Consider the following 10,184-nt stretch of genomic DNA (forward strand, 5'->3'; position numbering starts at 1 on the left):
CACAAGACCTGTGGGGCTCAAAATGACCACTGCCCTCGAGAAATGTCCTGGGCTAGGTAATCTGAATTGAATTCAAATCAGTCCTGATGCTCAGGCAGAAATATTTCAAGAGCTCAGTGGTACCTACACGATTTTGTAAAAATAAGAAATCAAATGAAAAGATGCTCCAAAGCTATCATGATTAGAGAACGCAAATAAAGGTAGACGAGGTGTTCCCTGGCTGCAGTCCTCAGCAACCCTAAAATGAGGAAGTGCTCAAGAGGGCAGGCAGAAGAGGCAGAAGGCAAAACAGGGAAGCCAACCATTTTGTTGCTGGGAATGTAAATTGGTAACAGCCACTATGAAGATCAGTAGGCAAATTCCTTACTAAACTAAAAACGGGAGCTACCACGAGTTACAGCAGCCCCACAGTAATTCGTATAGGCAGAGAATACCATCATTGGAATAAATCACTTGCACCCCAATGGACATTGTGGTACTCTTCACCATAGCCAAAACATGCAAATGACCGAAATGTGCAGCAAGAGAGGACTAGATAAAGAAGATTTCCTACCTATAGTCCTCGGCTGTCACTCATCAACAGAACAAAATGAACTCATGCCATTTGCAGCAACATGGATGGAGCAGTAGATGATCTCACTAATTCTGGTAAATTAGAGAGAGAAGGACACATATCCCAGAATATCAATTATATGTGCAGTCTAAATATGGATACAACTTAGTATATGAAGGAAATGTAGATTCACAAATGGAAAAAAGGACTATAGAGTTCCCAATGGGGGAACCTGGGCATGGAGAAAGAATTAAGTAGGAGGTTGGGAATTACAGAGACACAGTCATGTATCAAAAAGTGTTCATCAACGAAGACCCACCTGATGGCGTAGGGAAAGCAACTCAATGTTCTTCAAGAAACTAACAGGAAAAAGAATCAGAAATACTACAGGAACAGCTAAAATTTATAACTGCCTCAAGTAGCTGTAGAACCCAAAGAAACACAACATAGTCCATAAACTATGCTGAAAATGAAAATAAATATTAAACTATAAAACAAGAAAAAGGCAAGACATGCCTACTCCATTATTCTCAGGTCTCTGTGACGTGGGATTGTGTCACATCTCTGGAGCTTCAGCAGCCCTGGGTCACGAGGCTGGAGTACTGAAGTGCTCAGGTACCCGGGAGGAGATTGTGCCACCTGATCAGAGGCCCTTCGGACCTCTAGTGCACATTCTCCTCTGCATGGGACCACAATCTCTCGATGAAAGCTGGCCCTATTACAGCTAAGCAACGCCTAGTGTACCCAAAGGATGGTGAACTGCTGGGAGGGAAGAGCTGTGAAAAGAAAGCGGGTCTCCACGGACACGGCTGGTGGGGATCCAACCTCCAGTCTACTTTCTTAGATTTGCCTCACCTATGAACCAAAGAACCTTCAGCATAGCCTGTGGGCACTTCTTGGGATTTGCATGCACGGCAGTGCTGCAGCATTCGGGGTAAGAGGTAAAGATACACAAGCCCTACGGTATAAGTTCAACCACGTTCCCTTCAACTTTCCAACCCAACAACAAGACGACCTGTAAGCCTCTATCTGCCCAAGTTACAAGAGAGGGCACGAAGAAGTGCTATCTCCTTGTGGCGCTTTCATGTAACAATGACTTTAAAAACTGTGCTGACGGGCAATTATCATTCACAAGGCCAAGGGCCTGCATGTTTGCAAATGAACCCTGCCCACAAGAAATGTCCTGGGCTATGTAACATGAAATGAATTCCAATCAGGCCTGACTCTCAGGCAGAAATGTTTCAAGACCTCAGTGGTACTCACCCGCTTTTTATAAAATAGCACATCAAATGAAAAAATGCTCAGGATCTGTCATGATAAGAGAATACAAATAAACCTAGACTAGGTGTTTCCTCGCTGCAGTCCTCAAAAAGCATAAAAAGAGTAAGTGCTCGGGGGCTTCCCTGGTGGCGCAGTGGTTGGGAGTCCGCCTGCCGATGCAGGGGACACGGGTTCGTGCCCCGGTCTGGGAGGATCCCACATGCCGCGGAGCGGCTGGGCCCGTGAGCCATGGCTGCTGAGCCTGTGCGTACGGAGCCTGTGCTCCGCAACGGGAGAGGCCGCGACAGTGAGAGGCCCACGTATCACAAAAAAAAAAAAAAAGAGTAAGTGCTCAAGAGGGCAGGCCAAAGAGGGAACCCTATTATGCTGTTGGAGGAAATGAAAATTGCGAAAAACCACTATGGAAATCTGAAGGCAAGTTCCCTGCTGAACTAAAAAGTGGAGCTAGCAGGAGATTCAGCAACCCCAGTCCAGTTCGTACAACCAGAGAATACCATCATTGGAATAAAACACTTGCACCCCAACGGTCATTGTGGTACTTTTACCATATCCAAGACATGCAAACGAACGAAATATACAGTGACAGATGAATGGATCAAGATGTTCTGCTACCTACCCTCCCTCGACTACCACTCATCCATAGAACAAAACTAACTCATACTATTTGCAGCAACATGGATGGAGCAGTAGATCATCTCACTAATTCTGGTAAGTAAGAGACCGAAAGACACATATCCCAGGATATCACTTATATGTGCAGTCTAAATACAGATACAAAGGAAGTAGTATACAAAGGAAACAGATTCAAAAATGGAAAAAAGAAGTGTAGAGTTCCAACAGGGGCAAATTTGAGATCGGGGAATGATGAAGTAGGAGGTTGGGATTAACAGAAACACACTCATGTATCAAAACGTGTTAATCAAGGATGACAGGATTGAAAGCACAGGGAACGCTACAAAACATTCTTCAATAAACTAACAGGGAAAAGAATATGTAATCCTACAGGTACAGCTACATTTGTAACTGCATCAACTTGCTGTACAACTCAAACAAACACAACATTGTACATAAACTATGCTGAAATAGAAAATGAATATTAAATTACTACACAAGAAAGGGGCAAGGAATGCCTACTCTATTGCCCTCAGGTCTCTGTGACGTCAGCTGGTGTCACATCCGTGGAGCCTCAGCAGGCCTGAGTCCTGTGGCTGGAGTATGCTGGTGCTGCGGGAGCCAGGGAGGAGGACGTGCCACCTGATCAGTGGCCCCTCGGACCTCTATTGCCCATTTTCCTCTGCATGGTACCACAATCTCCCGATCCAATGTGGCCCTCTTACAGGTAAGGAAATCCTGGTGTACCCAAAGTATGGAAGAACAGCAGAGAGGGAAGACTTGTGAAGAAACCAGATCTCCACAGCTCCTGCTAGGTGGATTCCCACCTCCAGCCTACTTCATTAGAATTGACCCACCTACAAACAACAGCACCCTCTGAATAGCACATGGGAAAGTCTTGGGATATGCCTGGTGTGCAGCAGTGCAGGTTAAGGGGCAAGAGGTAAAGATACACAAGCCCTGTGGTTTGTGTTTAGCCACGTTCGACTACAGTCTCCAATCCAACACCAGGACTCCCGCTATGGCTTTGTTTGCCCAAGTTACCAGAGAGGACACGAAGTAGTGCTGCCACCTTGTGGCACATTCCCGTAACAACAACTTTAAAAACTGTGCTAAAGGGCAATTATCATTCACAAGGCCAAGGGCCTGCATGTTTGCAAATGAACCCTGCCCACAAGAAATGTCCTGGGCTATGTAACATGAAATGAATTCCAATCAGGCCCGACTCTCAGGCATAAATGTTTCAAGACCTCAGTGGTACTCACCCGTTTTTTAAAAAACAGCACATCAAATGAAAAGATGCTCAGGATCTGTCATGACTAGAGAATACAAATAAACCTAGACTAGGTGTTTCCTCGCTGCAGTCATCAAAAAGCATAAAAAGAGTAAGTGCTCAAGAGGGAAGGCCGACGAGGGAACCCTATTATGCTGTTGGAGGAAATGAAAATTGCTAAAAAGCAGTATGGAAATCTGAAGGCATGTTCCCTACTGAACTAAAAAGTGGAGCTAGCACGAGATTCAGCAACCCCAGTCCAGTTCGTATAACCAGAGAATACCATCATTGGAATAAAGCACTTGCACCCCAACACTCATTGTGGTACATTTTTACCATAGCCAAGACATGCAAACGAATGAAATATCGAGCGAGCGATGAATGTATCAAGATGTTCTGCTACGTACCCTACCTAGAATACCACTCATGCAGAGAACAAAATGAACTCATACTATTTACAGCAACATGGATGGAGCAGTAGATCATCTCACTAATTGTGGTAAGTAAGAGACAGAAAGACACATATCTCAGGATATCACTTATATGTGCAGTCTAAATACGGATACAAAGGAAGTAGTATACAAAGGAAACATAGATTCACAAACGGAAAAAAGAAGTGTAGAGTTCCCACAGGGGCAAATTGGAGATGGGGGAAGGATGAAGTAGGAGGTTGGGATTAACACAAACAAACTCACGTATCAAAAAGTGTTCATCAAGGACGACTCACATGAAAGCACAGGGAACGCTACAAAACATTCTTTAATAAACTAACAGGGAAAAGAATCCAAAATCCTACAGCTACATTTATAACTGCATCAAGTTGCTGTACAACTCAAACAAACACAACACTGTACATAAACTATGCTGAAATAGAAAATCAATATGAAATTACTAAACAAGAAAGGGGCAAGGAATGCCTACTCTATTACCCTCAGGCCTCTGTGACGTCAGTTAGTGTCACATCCCTGGAGCCTCAGCAGGCCTACGTCCAGGGGCTGGAGTATGCTGGTGCTGAGGGAGCCAGCGAGGAGGATGTGCCAACTGATCAGTGGCCCCTCGGGCCTCTATTGCCCATTGTCCTCTGCATGGTACCACAATCTCCTGATCCAATGTGGCCCTCTTACAGGTAAGCAAATCCTGGTGTACCCTAATGACGGTAGAACAGCTGAGAGGGAAGAGCTGTGAAGAAACCAGATCTCCACAGCTCCTGCTAGGTGGATTCCCACCTCCAGCCTACTTCACTAGAATCGCCCCACCTACAAACAACAGCACCCTCTGAATAGCACATGGGAAAGTCTTGGGATATGCCTGGTGCGTGGCAGTGCAGTTTAAGGGGCAAGATGTAAAGATACACAAGCCCTGTGGTGTGTGTTTAGCCACGTTCGACTACAGTCTCCAATCCAACACCAGGACTCCCGCTATGGCTTTGTTTGCCCAAGTTACCAGAGAGGACATGAAGTAGTGCTGCCACCTTGTGGCACATTTCCGTAACAACAACTTTAAAAACTGTGCTGAAGGGCAATTATCATTCACAAGGCCAAGGGCCTGCATCTTTGCAAATGAACCCTGCCCACAAGAAATGTCCTGGGCTATGTAACATGAAATGAATTCCAATCAGGCCTGACTCTCAGGCAGAAATGTTTTAAGACCTCAGTGGTACTCACCCGCTTTTTAAAAAATAGCACATCAAATGAAAAAATGCTCAGGATCTGTCATGATAAGAGAATACAAATAAACCTAGACTAGGTGTTTCCTCGCTGCAGTCTCAAAAAGCATACAAAGAGTAAGTGCTCAAGAGGGCAGGCCGAAGAGGGAACCCTATTATGCTGTTGGAGGAAATGAAAATTGCTAAAAACCACTATGGAAATCTGAAGGCAAGTTCCCTGCTGAACTAAAAAGTGGAGCTAGCACGAGATTCAGCAACCCCAGTCCAGTTCGTACAACCAGAGAATACCATCATTGGAATAAAACACTTGCACCCCAACGGTCATTGTGGTACATTTACCATATCCAAGACATGCAAAAGAATGAAATATACAGCGACAGATGAATGGATCAAGATGTTCTGCTACCTACCCTCCCTCGACTACCACTCATCCATAGAACAAAATTAACTCACACTATTTGCAGCAACATGGATGGAGCAGTAGATGATCTCACTAATTCTGGTAAGTAAGAGACCGAAAGACACATATCCCAGGATATCACTTATATGTGCAGTCTAAATACAGATACAAAGGAAGTAGTATACAAAGGAAACATAGATTCACAAACGGAAAAAAAGTGTAGAGTTCCAACAGGGGCAAAATTGAGATCAGGGAATGATGAAGTAGGACGATGGGATTAACAGAAACACACTCATGTATCAAAACGTGTTGATCAAGGATGACTGGATTGAAAGCACAGGGAACGCTACAAAACATTCTTCAATAAACTAACAGGGAAAAGAATACGTAATCCTACAGGTACAGCTACATTTGTAACTGCATCAACTTGCTGTACAACTCAAACAAACACAACATTGTACATAAACTATGCTGAAATAGAAAATGAATATTAAATTACTAAACAAGAAAGGGGCAACGAATGCCTACTCTATTACCCTCAGGCCTCTGTGACGTCAGCTGGTGTCATATCCGTGGAGCCTCAGCAGGCCTGAGTCCTGTGGCTGGAGTATGCTGGTGCTGCGGGAGCCAGGGAGGAGGACGTGCCACCTGATCAGCGGCCCCTCGGACCTCTATTGCCCATTTTCCTCTGCATGGCACCACCATCTCCCGATCCAATGTGGCCCTCTTACAGGTAATCAAATCCTGGTGTACCCAAAGTATGGAAGAACAGCAGAGAGGGAAGACTTGTGAAGAAACCAGATCTCCACAGCTCCTGCTAGGTGGATTCCCACCTCCAGCCTACTTCATTAGAATCGCCCCACCTACAAACAACAGCACCCTCTGAATAGCACATGGGAAAGTCTTGGGATATGCCTGGTGTGCGGCAGTGCAGTTTAAGGGGCAAGATGTAAAGATACACAAGCCCTGTGGTGTGTGTTTAGCCACGTTCGACTACAGTCTCCAATCCAACACCAGGACTCCCGCTATGGCTTTGTTTGCCCAAGTTACCAGAGAGGACACGAAGTAGTGCTGCCACCTTGTGGCACATTCCCGTAACAACAACTTTAAAAACTGGGCTGATGGGCAATTATCATTCACAAGGCCAAGGGCCTGCATGTTTGCAAATGAACCCTGCCCACAAGAAATGTCCTGGGCTATGTAACATAAAATGAATTCCAATCAGGCCTGACTCTCAGGCAGAAATGTTTCAAGACCTCAGTGGTACTCACCCGCTTTTTATAAAATAGCACATCAAATGAAAAAATGCTCAGGATCTGTCATGATAAGAGAATACAAATAAACCTAGACTAGGTGTTTCCTCGCTGCAGTCCTGAAAAAGCATAAAAAGAGTAAGTGCTCAAGAGGGCAGGCCAAAGAGGGAACCCTATTATGCTGTAGGAGGAAATGAAAATTGCTAAAAACCACTATGGAAATCTGAAGGCAAGTTCCCTGCTGAACTAAAAAGTGGAGCTAGCATGAGATTCAGCAACCCCAGTCCAGTTCGTACAACCAGAGAATACCATCATTGGATTAAACACTTGCATCCCAACGGTCATTGTGGTACTTTTACCATATCCAAGACATGCAAACGAACGAAATATACAGCGACAGATGAATGGATCAAGATGTTCTGCTACCTACCCTCCCTCGACTACCACTCATGCAGAGAATAAAATGAACTCATACTATTTACAGCAACATGGATGGAGCAGTAGATCATCTCACTAATTGTGGTAAGTAAGAGAGAGAAAGACACATATCCCAGGATATCACTTATATGTGCAGTCTAAATACGGATACAAAGGATGTAGTATACAAAGGAAACATAGATTCACAAACGGAAAAAAGAAGTGTAGAGTTCCCACAGGGGCAAATTGGAGATGGGGGAAGGATGAAGTAGGAGGTTGGGATTAACACAAACAAACTCACGTATCAAAAAGTGTTCATCAAGGACGACCCGCATGAAAGCACAGGGAACGCTAGAAAACATTCTTTAATAAACTAACAGGGAAAAGAATCCGAAATCTTACAGCTACAGCTATATTTATAACTGCATCAAGTAGCTGTACAACTGAAACAAACACAACACTGTACATAAACTATGCTGAAATAGAAAATCAATACGAAATTACTAAACAAGAAAGGGGCAAGGAATGCCTACTCTATTACCCTCAGGCCTCTGTGACGTCAGTTGTTGTCACATCCCTGGAGCCTCAGCAGGCCTACGTCCTGTGGCTGGAGTATGCTGGTGCTGAGGGAGCCAGGGAGGAGGATGTGCCACCTGATCAGTGGCCCCTCAGGCCTCTATTGCCCATTGTCGTCTGCATGGTACCACAATCTCCTGATCCAGTGTGGCCCCCTTACAGGTAAGCAAATCCTTGTGTACACTAATGATGGTAGAACAGCTGAGAGGGAAGAGCTGTGAAGAAACCAGATCTCCACAGCTCCTGCTAGGTGGATTCCCACCTCCAGCCTACTTCATTACAATCGCCCCACCTACAAACAACAGCACCCTCCGAATAGCACATTTGAAAGACTTGGGATATGCCTGGTGTGCCGCAGTGCAGTTTAAGGGGCAAGATGTAAAGATACACAAGCCCTGTGGTGTGTGTTTAGCCACGTTCGACTACAGTCTCCAATCCAACACCAGGACTCCCGCTATGGCTTTGTTTGCCCAAGTTACCAGAGAGGACATGAAGTAGTGCTGCCACCTTGTGGCACATTCCCGTAACAACAACTTTAAAAACTGTGCTGAAGGGCAATTATCATTCACAAGGCCAAGGGCCTGCATGTTTGCAAATGAACCCTGCCCACAAGAAATGTCCTGGGCTATGTAACATGAAATGAATTCCAATCAGGCCCGACTCTCAGGCATAAATGTTTCAAGACCTCAGTGGTACTCACCCGTGTTTTAAAAAACAGCACATCAAATGAAAAGATGCTCAGGATCTGTCATGACTAGAGAATACAAATAAACCTAGACTAGGTGTTTCCTCGCTGCAGTCATCAAAAAGCATAAAAAGAGTAAGTGCTCAAGAGGGAAGGCCGACGAGGGAACCCTATTATGCTGTTGGAGGAAATGAAAATTGCTAAAAAGCAGTATGGAAATCTGAAGGCATGTTCCCTACTGAACTAAAAATTGGAGCTAGCACGAGATTCAGCAACCCCAGTCCAGTTCGTATAACCAGAGAATACCATCATTGGAATAAAGCACTTGCACCCCAACGGTCATTGTGGTACTTTTTACCATAGCCAAGACATGCAAACGAATGAAATATCGAGCGAGCGATGAATGTATCAAGATGTTCTGCTACGTACCCTACCTCGACTACCACTCATGCAGAGAACAAAATGAACTCATACTATTTACAGCAACATGGATGGAGCAGTAGATCATCTCACTAATTGTGGTAAGTAAGAGACAGAAAGACACATATCCCAGGATATCACTTATATGTGCAGTCTAAATACGGATACAAAGGAAGTAGTATACAAAGGAAACATAGATTCACAAACGGAAAAATGAAGTGTAGAGTTCCCGCAGGGGCAAATTGGAGATGGGGGAAGGATGAAGTAGGAGTTTGGGATTAACACAAACAAACTCACGTATCAAAAAGTGTTCATCAAGGACGACCCGCATGAAAGCACAGGGAACGCTACAAAACATTCTTTAATAAACTAACAGGGAAAAGAATCCAAAATCCTACAGCTACAGCTACATTTATAACTGCATCAAGTTGCTGTACAACTCAAAGAAACACAACACTGTACATAAACTATGCTGAAATAGAAAATCAATATGAAATTACTAAACAAGAAAGGGGCAAGGAATGCCTACTCTATTACCCTCAGGCCTCTGTGACGTCAGTTGGTGTCACATCCCTGGAGCCTCAGCAGGCCTATGTCCTGTGGCTGGAGTATGCTGGTGCTGAGGGAGCCAGGGAGGAGGATGTGCCACCTGATCAGTGGCCCCTCGGGTCTCTATTGCCCATTGTCCTCTGAATGGTACCACAATCTTCCAATCCAATGTGGCCCTCTTACAGGTAAGCAAATCCTGGTGTACCCTAATGATGGTAGAACAGCTGAGAGGGAAGAGCTGTGAAGAAACCAGATCTCCACAGCTCCTGCTAGGTGGATTCCCACCTCCAGCCTACTTCACTAGAATCGCCCCAGCTACAAACAACAGCTCCCTCCGAATAGCACATTGGAGAGTCTTGGGATATGCCTGGTGCGCGGCAGTGCAGTTTAAGGGGCAAGATGTAAAGATACACAAGCCCTGTGGTGTGTGTTTAGCCACGTTCGACTACAGTCTCCAATCCAACACCAGGACTCCCGCTATGGCTTTGTTTGCCCAAGT

Source organism: Hyperoodon ampullatus, assembly GCF_949752795.1.
Source record: "Hyperoodon ampullatus genome assembly, chromosome: 10".
NCBI lineage: Eukaryota > Metazoa > Chordata > Mammalia > Artiodactyla > Ziphiidae > Hyperoodon > Hyperoodon ampullatus.